Here is a 9,601-nt window from a genome sequence, read left to right on the forward strand (position 1 = left end):
CTCATCGCTTGCCCCTCAGACACTCCCGGGCTCCTGTCCAGGCTCAGGGGAATGAGCATTTCTGGTTACCAATTTCAAAAGGGATTAGCATGCCTCCTGGCCCCCTTCCATGCACTCTCCTGGCTCCCTAAAGACATGGCTCTCTCGCCACGCTTCCCTCTCCTGCTTCACCTTGCATACCTTCAGTGTTCCAGCATTCCGTTCTCCTCCAGGTGGTCCTGGGCAGCCGCAGCTCCTCAGCTCCTCTCCCTACTCACTCTGCTTTACTGGTAAACCCTGGCTTGAGACTGAGAAGGGATCCCCTTCTGGACTCAGTCACACAGCCTCCCTTCTGCTCTCCCAATTGCTTCTTCACACACTGCTGAAAACCCCACCTTTTATACACCTGAGCCCTGTGAAGGGGTTAGAGGTATGAGACCTTGGCCTCCAATCCCTGACTCTCATTTGGCCAATTGTTAAGACGTATCTGACCTGGTGAGTCCTGGTATTTAATAGAGTGCAGATGTGTATAATTGCTGTCAAATGCCTTTCTCTTCCGGACCTCAATAAAGGGACAGCCTAGTGGTGCAATGTAGTAGGCCTCTCCATTCATCTTCCTCCTCACAGTACCTTTCCCAGAGGTAATCTTTCTAACTCTTGGTCGCCTCCTCCTCATCCCATTACATAGTGAAAATTGGGAGGGGTGAACGGGGCAGAAATGGTAATGTCCCATAAAGGCCGAGGGAGAGTAGGGTGATGGATAACCGGAAAGGGGGAGGATAGTGTGCCTTACCATCAGGCATCCTCTTTCCACTTCCCAAGGACCTCCTACTTAGGTGATCCTCCCTCGCTTGCCCGCCCCCCGGGTCGGGACCCAAGTGTGATAGCCCTTCCCTGGCTACCTGAGCAAAGGATCAGAGGGAGAAAATATGAGGGTGCTCTCAGGTTTCGCACAGATGGGAGACTTGGCAGGAGGACATACAAGACTATGGGGGTCATCAGTAGTTGGGCGGAGCAGTAAAAATATGGCATGACACTATTACCACTGCATTACCGCTCTGCCCAATCTCGAGTTTGGGCAGAAAGTGGAAGGTTTACCTCCAGCTTTTTGCTGGAGGTAAAAACCTCCCAATTTCACACATTTTCAGCGCTATTAGCGCGGCGCTAACTGCACTGGCGCAATTTGCGCTGGACCGAGTTGTGGTAATGCTATTTGCGTTGGCAGGATACCGCCAAGGCTGTGATGAGGCTCTATGTGTTGGCCATACATGGACCCTCATTTAGAGTGGATCGCAAGCGTACTTCTTTTGAGGGACACATGATTTAAAAAAGTCTTGCAGAGCCTGGAGTGACTCTACCTGGTGGGGATGGTGAGGGGCATGCCGATATGGGAAACATTTGAAAACCTGTGAAGCGCTTCTTCTCAAGTTGTATGTTCACTTTAAGAAAAAGGCCAGCATCATTTTGGAACAATATTATTTTAGGATACACGAACAAACCAAGGCGGAGACCAATGAAGATTGTAGGACTAGTTTACATAAATTGGCTAATAAATGCAACTTTGGGGAAACGTACAATGAGCGCCATAGTATGGGATCAGTTCATGCTCAAGGTGAGAGAGAATAAGATTAGAGAAACACACATGCTGTGGGACTGTTGGTTGGTGAGGTCGTTCTGGGTTGAGGTTGGTCGGGTGTGTGATGAGGTGATTGAGGGTTTGCCTGCTTTGGATTTTAGATTGATGGTATTGGGGGATGATGAGTCTTTGGAGTATCTTACTCAGAATCAGAATAAGTGGTTGTTCTGAGGGGCAATGATTGGTAAGAAAATTGTTTTGCGGAATTGGAAATCAGTACTGACTCTGAATATTGAGACGTGGTTGACTGAAATGCAAGACTTAGCGTCTGTGGAGAAGACACTTTACAGAAGGGAAGGGAAATTGGGTTTGTTTGAGAAAATCTGGGGTACATTTCTACGGCTTTACTAGACTTATTGTACATGGGTGATTAGGGGTTGGGTGATTTAGATTAGAAGTTATGGTTGGTAATGTAATATATTGTATATAGTTATGTTATGAAATGTTTTGATGATTTCGGATATATTACACGTCTGATGGAGTGCATTATACTGTATGAGATTTTGGAATTCTGTAAATAAAGTTTAAAAAAAAAAAAGATTAGAGAAACAATACGGATAAAGGGAGACACAAGCCTGGAAGAAGTGCTTGATCTCTTTAAGAAAATAGAACATATGATGGCCTGTGTCAAGGAATTAGAAAAGAAAGGAGGTGCTAATTCAGATAAGGTTTGTGCAGTATCCGACTGCAGGGATCAAAGGAAAACAGTGATGAAGAAAGGGACCAGTCCCCACAAAGGTGAGCCTTAAAGGATTCTTAATGCTGTAGAGAAGAAAACGTCCACATGTAAAAGGAGTTTTGGGTGTGGCAGGATCTTTCGATTTGCAAATTCAGAGAAATGCCCGGGACTGAAGAGTGAATGTCACAAGTGTGGTAGAAAAGGACACTTTGCCCGGTGCTGCAAATACTTTTCACGAGGAACTGTGCAAGAAATTGGCGAGTTTTCATATGAGAATGAACGTGATGATGGACAGTACTCATGTGCTGGGTGCGTTAGCTGGTCAGTCAGCCAAGTTGGGTCCAAGCCCAGGAAAGGAGAGAAGCCACATGCAATTGTGAAAGTAAATGGGACTGGCCTCTCCATGCTAGTGGTCACCGGATGAGACCATACCCTCATTGAGCAACATGTGTGGAAAGAGAAGGTTCGAGGGTTATGGTTAGATCATCCGAGAGTAAAGGCGAATGCCCATGGTGGTTTGCACATTGACATTTTAGGAGTATTCAGAGCAAGTTTGGAGTGTAAAGGGAAAAAGATTATAGCTAATGCGTATGTCATTAAAAGGGTAGCACATCTTCTTGGGTGGTATGTGCAAAGTGAGATGGGGATTAAGATTGATCCCAGTGCGCCTGCTAATGTGGTGGCTGTGAGTTTAGAGGATTGTCCTGACAAAATGAGCGGAGGCATTTCACAAGATCAAAATGAAAAAAAGATGCCTGGCCTGTTGCTGCGCGAGTGAGGATCATTCCTATTTCTTTGAGGGAGGAGGTTAAAAGGAGATTGCCAGGTTAATGAAGGAGGGTGTGATTGAAGTTGCGGAGGCCTCTGAATGGGTTTGCGGTGGTTGTCCATAAGAGCATTGGACAGGTATGACTGAGTGTGGATCTCAGAGGTCTCACTTAGGCCGTGATTGTTGATAAGTTTCCCCATCCAAACATAGGTGAGTTGGTGCATTTAGCTTCAGAGGCTGAAGTGTTTAGCATGCTCCACCTGGCCTTGGCTTATCACCAGGTTAAATTACACCCTGACTCTAAGGATTATACCACCTTTGTGACTCATGAAGGGACCTTTAGGTTTAAAAGAATGGTCAATGGTCTGGTGTTGCCTGCCTCCTTCTTCCAGAGGGTGGTGCATTCACTGTTGAAAGAGGACAAGGGTGTGGTCTATTCCCAAGATAATGTGTTGATTACAGGGAAGGATGTAGTGGGGCATGATCAGTGTGAGGCTTCAGTGTTGAGGATACTGGCTGAGGGTGGGCTTAACCTTGGGAAAGAGAAGTGCTGTTTCCGTTTACCATCGATCGATCACTTGGGGCATAAGTTGAGAGGGTAGGCAGTGGACCCTAAAGAGGAATTGCTTTCCGCTATAGTGAAGGTGGAACTGCCAATGGACAAGAAGGGCGTTTTGTCATTTCTGTGACTAGTAGAATATTACTCAAAGTTCATTATGAACTTTGCAGACAGGTGCAAAGCCATTAGAGAACTGAGTAAGAAAGGTGTGTGTTTGAATGGAATGAAGTTTGCCAAAAGGAGTTTGAGGATATAAGAAGGGCCATTGCAACAGCGCCAGCTTTGACACGGCATGTGAGATGTATGTGAGGACTGATGACAGTGATACGGGTTAAGGAGCAATTTTGCTAGTGAATCGAATGGGTTTTGAGAGGGTCATAGCTTTCAAGTTACGAGTGTTTAGACGGACTGAACGTAAGTATTCAGTACAATAACTGAACGAAAAGGAGACGTTTAGTGTGGTATGGGTGGTAACGAAATTCATGGCTTTCCTGTGAGATAGGTCATTTACGTTCTTTTTTGATCACAAGCCTTTAGTAGATGTGTTTCTTAATAAAACTCCAGAAGCAGTGTAGAGAAGGATAATGAGGTGGGTCACTTCTAGGCAGGGTCTTCAATTTGAGGTGAAACGTGCCGGGCACAGAAATTGTTGTTTCAGTTTACCTGTCGAGGGGGTGTTATCGGGTTTCTAAGGAACATAATGTAGAGAATAGTGAGATTGTGGAAGAGGTATGTTGGGTCTGTGAAGGGACAGTAACAGAGGAAGAGTGGGCAGAGGCCTTGAAGCAGGATGCAAATATTCAGAGGGTTGTGGATTTTGTCCTGAGGGGTTGAAGGGATTGGGCAGCGACCGATGGGTTGGTGTGCTATCACAAGGTCAAGGATGAATTGCGTATAGAGGGTGAATTCTTGTGTAAAGTTGGGCGGTTGGTGGCGCCATTGCGAATGAACAAAAGGATTTTGGAGGTGGCTCAAGGGGGGCATCTGGGAATGGCCAAGGCCAAGGGAATATTGAGGGGAGATTATTGGTGGCCTCGGCTGGATGCCGAGATAGAGGAGTTGGTGAAAGAATGCACAGTGTGTCAGGAGGCAAACAAGATGATGAGAAATTTTGTGCAGCCATTATGCCTCTTTGAGTTGCCTAGTAAACTGTAGGAATTTGTGGAATTGGACATCTTAGGTCCCATTACAGGGGCAAAGGGAATGAAGAAGTATGTCATTGTGCTGATTGATTTGTTCTCCAAATGGGTTGAAGTGCAAGTTGTAGGCGAGGCAGACTGCAGGGCCGTTTTTCGACAATGTGTTTCAGAGGGAGGGAGGCTTTTCCCAGAAAAATCCAGACAGACAACAGAGTTCAATTGACCTCAAACATCATAGAGTCGTTTTTTGATAGCATTGGGGTGTTGTATCATTGCACCTTGTTGTATCATCCCAAGACCAATGGTGCAGTAGAGCGGTTTAACTGCACACTTATGCAAGGGATCAGGATGGCTGTCAATTCGGCCAGAATTTGGAGGAGTTAATGGGAAAGATAGTCTGTGCTTACAGGTTAGATCCACGTGCCACCATTAGTTTGATTCCGTTTGAGGTGCTGAGAAGAAGAAATATACCCATAGCAAAACAATTGGCCATGGTTAGGCACATCGGGTTTTGGGGAGTTCAGTGATAGGGAGTTAATGGCGAGTGTAGGTGCCAAGGGGTTGTGCATGAAGGAGAGATATGATCGGTAGAACCATGTGAGGAGGGGGGAGTGGGTTGTGAAGAGCAGAGTATTTGTGCAGAGGACTGGAAGGGTTCTGAAATGTGAGCTTGGCGTGTTTGGAACAATTGAAGGTTGACTGGAAATGAGTTGGAGGGTGTCCATAGAAGGATGCAGTCCTCATGTATTGGGACCTTGTCTATATTTTTTGTATTTGTTTTTATTTATTATTGTTCAATGTACAATGTTATATTGTACATCATAGTTTCATTGTGTACATATTTCCATGTTGCATAATGTCATGGGGAAAGGAGTACACCTGAGTTCTCAGGTGGAATTGTTAGGGTTTGAGATGCTTGGGAAGTTCTAGAGTGGGGGGGAAGTTGGAAGATTGATCAGAGGTGAAGGAGACTGGGGGTCTGTTCACCCCTGTATTGTATACAACTTGAATGCCAATAAATGAGCTTATTGCTTACTGCATACAACTCACTTTTTAATATCTCCCTATCTCTGTCTTCGCGAGGTCGATAAATCTAAGAAGCTAGGCCCATTCTTCGTTCATGCCAGGGTGCAGGAGACAGCGGGCCACTACCTCCTTCATCGCTAACCTTTAATGAAAGTGCAGTAATCCACAGATTCCTTACACATTTGTATACTGTTTGACCTAAAGAAGGGTAGGGGCCAATTCCACCCCCATCTGTGATACAGCAGGCATAAGAGTTCCGAGTGCACCCTAGTCTCAACGCCCTTGTACATTCATAGAGTCGAGCCCTAAGTGCCTACAGTTTGATAGCTGAGTGGGAGGCATCCCAATCTGTCCCGCCTCTAGATGTTCCCAGACATAAGCCCATTATACCGTTCTAGATTGTGCTCTGGTTCTAGGTGTTCTTGGCGCAAACACATTGCACTGTTGTTTCGTCTAGATGTTTTTTTCTCTTAAGCTCCTAGCACTGCAATAGATCATTTTCTGCTTCTATGTGTTCTCAGACATAAGTGCATTGTACTTTTCTATAGTCTATTCACACCCGGGGAAGGGCGCTGAGCCAATTAGGTGGCTGGAACAGCAAGCGGGAATACACATTCTTCGCCCGCGGTTTCCAGCCACCCAAGGTCCTACCCCAGGTAGCACCACTTTTTTTAAAATGTGGGGAGGCAACAGGGATCCTCTCCCTATTTCCCTCCCCCACACCCCAAAACAAACCATACCCTGTTCCCACTCCCTCCCTCCAAACGTACCTGGTGGACTGGAGCTTTGTGCTCCATCCCAGCACTCCTTCCGTCTCCCGGGCCGCCATTTTTGTTTCCTTTTTTTTGCCTTCGGGAGATTGGCGTTGCTTGCACAGCTAATCTTCTGAGCAGAACAATTAACATTTGCACCTTGGATATACCCTAGGGGTGCGAATGGCTGTCAACCCCCTTGTGGGGGGTTTAGTTTATTTACTTATATAGCGCCCCTAACCCAGGGGTATCTGGGGGTTTTACTTAGGAACACCTAGGGCCTCATTACACGGAAGGCGGTAAGGGTTAACGGTCACCGGTAATGGTACCGGTGACCGTTAACCCTTACCGCCTTACTACGAGGTCCCTTAGCGGGTTGGTACTTTAACGCCTGCTTTTAGCAACCAACCCGCTAAGGGACCTTGGTGCTAATTACAGCACCGCAAATTTGCGGTACCGTAATTAGCATCTTCCCCATTCCCATTATGCCCTATGGGGCAAAAATGGGAATGAGGAAGGGCAATGGTGGAAGGGGGAATTACCGCCCTGCCAACCTGGGAATAGGGCGGTAATTCCCCTTTCCACCAAGGCGGTGCCGGTATTTTACCGGCATGGATCAAGGTGCTATTAGCACCTTGCTCCACCGCCTACCGTGTAATGAGGCCCCTAGTGTTACCACGTTAAAATATACAATATAAAATAATTTAGTTTAGAGGGCAGTTGTAGGCAGCTGACTTGGGTTACAGATCAAGGTCAAGGCATGCCTGGTAAGATAGTGACGTAGTTCTATACATTTATATACAGTGTGCAATGTGGGTGATGGTGAGAGCTTTGCTGGCCCCTGTGTTAGATAGGATGTTGAGTGAAGAGCCACGCTTTAACGTTGGTTCTATGGCTCTTTGGCTCTGGGTGTACATGGTCTGTAACAGCCCACAGCCCTCGTGAGGCACTTGCAATGTCTCCAGTAATAAAGTCGCGGAGATCATGCTGATTTCTTTAAATGCACTTTTGTCACATATATATGTGGGGGGTAGGTACTGGTAAGTATTTATGCGATGGGGGGCGTTGGAGGGGCTGCATGGCTGTCTCCTCCCGCATATATATGTGGAAAACGTTTTTTAAAAATGGGAAAAAAAAGATTCGGCATTTATTATGGCGACTTTATTACATGGAACCCCTCGCTAGGGGTTGAACGCCATATTGTGTGTCTAAAGGTTTCTTTACTTAAACACCATACACTGCTTACATTGCGTTCTTGATCTTGGCGTTTCTCGCCGTTGCACCGTTCTGGTTGGTTTTTCGGCTTCTAGGTGTTCCTCGCAGTCACAGATAAGCACATTGCACTGCTCTGTATTACCTTCTGCATATAACCGCTCTCGGACATAAGCGCGTTGCATTCCTATACGTTCTTTTCTCTATCTTGGTGTAGCATACAGCACTGACCATAGAGTTTCTGCGTATAGATGCCCTAGAACTGCACTTTGCATCACTTGAGTGTGTACTCTTCCGCTGGATGTATCACACTAAAGCACACTGATGTTTGCCTCCTGCTCTGCCTCCAAGTAACCGAGAGAGCGCAGTTTCCCTATCGCGATATTGGGCCCTTCACCAGGTATCGTAGTCAATCAGCAGACAGAGAGGGGAACACATAGAATGCAAGCAGGAAACCTTCAAAGCAACTAGACACTGCCCCCCCCCCCATTGGTATAAGAAAGGAAAAAGGGCAAGAAGACAAACAAGAGCTATGATGCGACATATGGAAGGCACGCACAGATCAAATTTCACAACACTGCATGACTCCTATCAACAGCCTCTCAGTGAGAACATTACGTTTGCAAGAACAACACCGAAAACCCTGTACATCGCACATTACCTTTCAACCTGCAAACATTCCCAACCAGGGGCGCCGGGAAACCTACATTTCGGGGTGGGGTTAACCGGTGATGGGAGGAGCCACTTCAAAGAACTGGGTGGGCCTAACGTGAAGGCTCCACCCCTCTGTTCTATCCCAAAGGGTCCTAAGTAACAAATGGTACATTTCAAAGTGCAATATGCCAGTGCGAATGAAAACTTCATTGGATTTAAAGACAACATACACATTTAGCTGCTTTGAAAATTTCTACATGCCATGGACAGCAACTTTTGAAAAATATTCTTGAGAAAAAAAAGTAAATTGTACAGCATAACACTTGTACATATAAGGTCATGCCACATTGATACATTATTATACTGGCTGCACCAAAATGCCAGTGTAGCCAGGTAATAACAGATGGCATGCCTACTTTATTATAGTTGCCCATTAAAAAAAGTAAAATAATATATAAGGTTATGCCACCGTTATAAGTGGCTAGACTGACTGCACCAAAATGATATTCGAGCCACATGACGCAAATGCCAAAGAAAAGGTACATTCACACAAAAGCCCCCTACCCTTAGATGTCAAAGTACACATAAGGTTGTTCAAGTTGGCTCACACCCTTGGGAGGGGGCTGATGTGAGCATTTGAGGGGCGATGGAAGTCTTGAAAGTAGCATCTTTAAAGTTTCACTGAGTTTGTGCAAGTCAATTTTTCTGATTCTGCACAAACAGAGTTAAACCTTCAGGAAAGGGTTCCATCCTTGCCTCTCTGCCAACAGAAAGTGTGCACATCAGCCTCTTCCAGGGGTGCATCTAGGTTGAAATGTCGAGGGTGGAGGGGCTTGTGATGTATCTCCGTTACCGGAGTGCCGTGAGCCCCTCCCCCCCACCAACAAAGGCCATGCACACACACTTGCTGCTGGGTTGTGCTCCCCGGTCCCTCTGCTGCACCCGGGAACGGCCACTTTATTTATACTGCACGCAGCGGAGTGAAACATCACTCCGCCACGTCAATGTGCCCTTAAAGGGGCAGCACTATACTCCTCCTTTTTCATAACAAAACAAAGAACAAAGGATAGCTACCTCCAAAATATAAGAACACACTGCACACAAAATAACGGACCCCTTTAATCACAGCCACCCCCGTCCCGCATGTCAATTCCAGTCCACGGGGTGTTCCCACCAGTTCAGTGGTCCAAAACAGT

This window comes from Ambystoma mexicanum, chromosome 1p, assembly GCF_040938575.1.
Source record: "Ambystoma mexicanum isolate Mex_15411 chromosome 1p, UKY_AmexF1_1, whole genome shotgun sequence".
Classification (NCBI taxonomy): Eukaryota; Metazoa; Chordata; class Amphibia; order Caudata; family Ambystomatidae; genus Ambystoma; species Ambystoma mexicanum.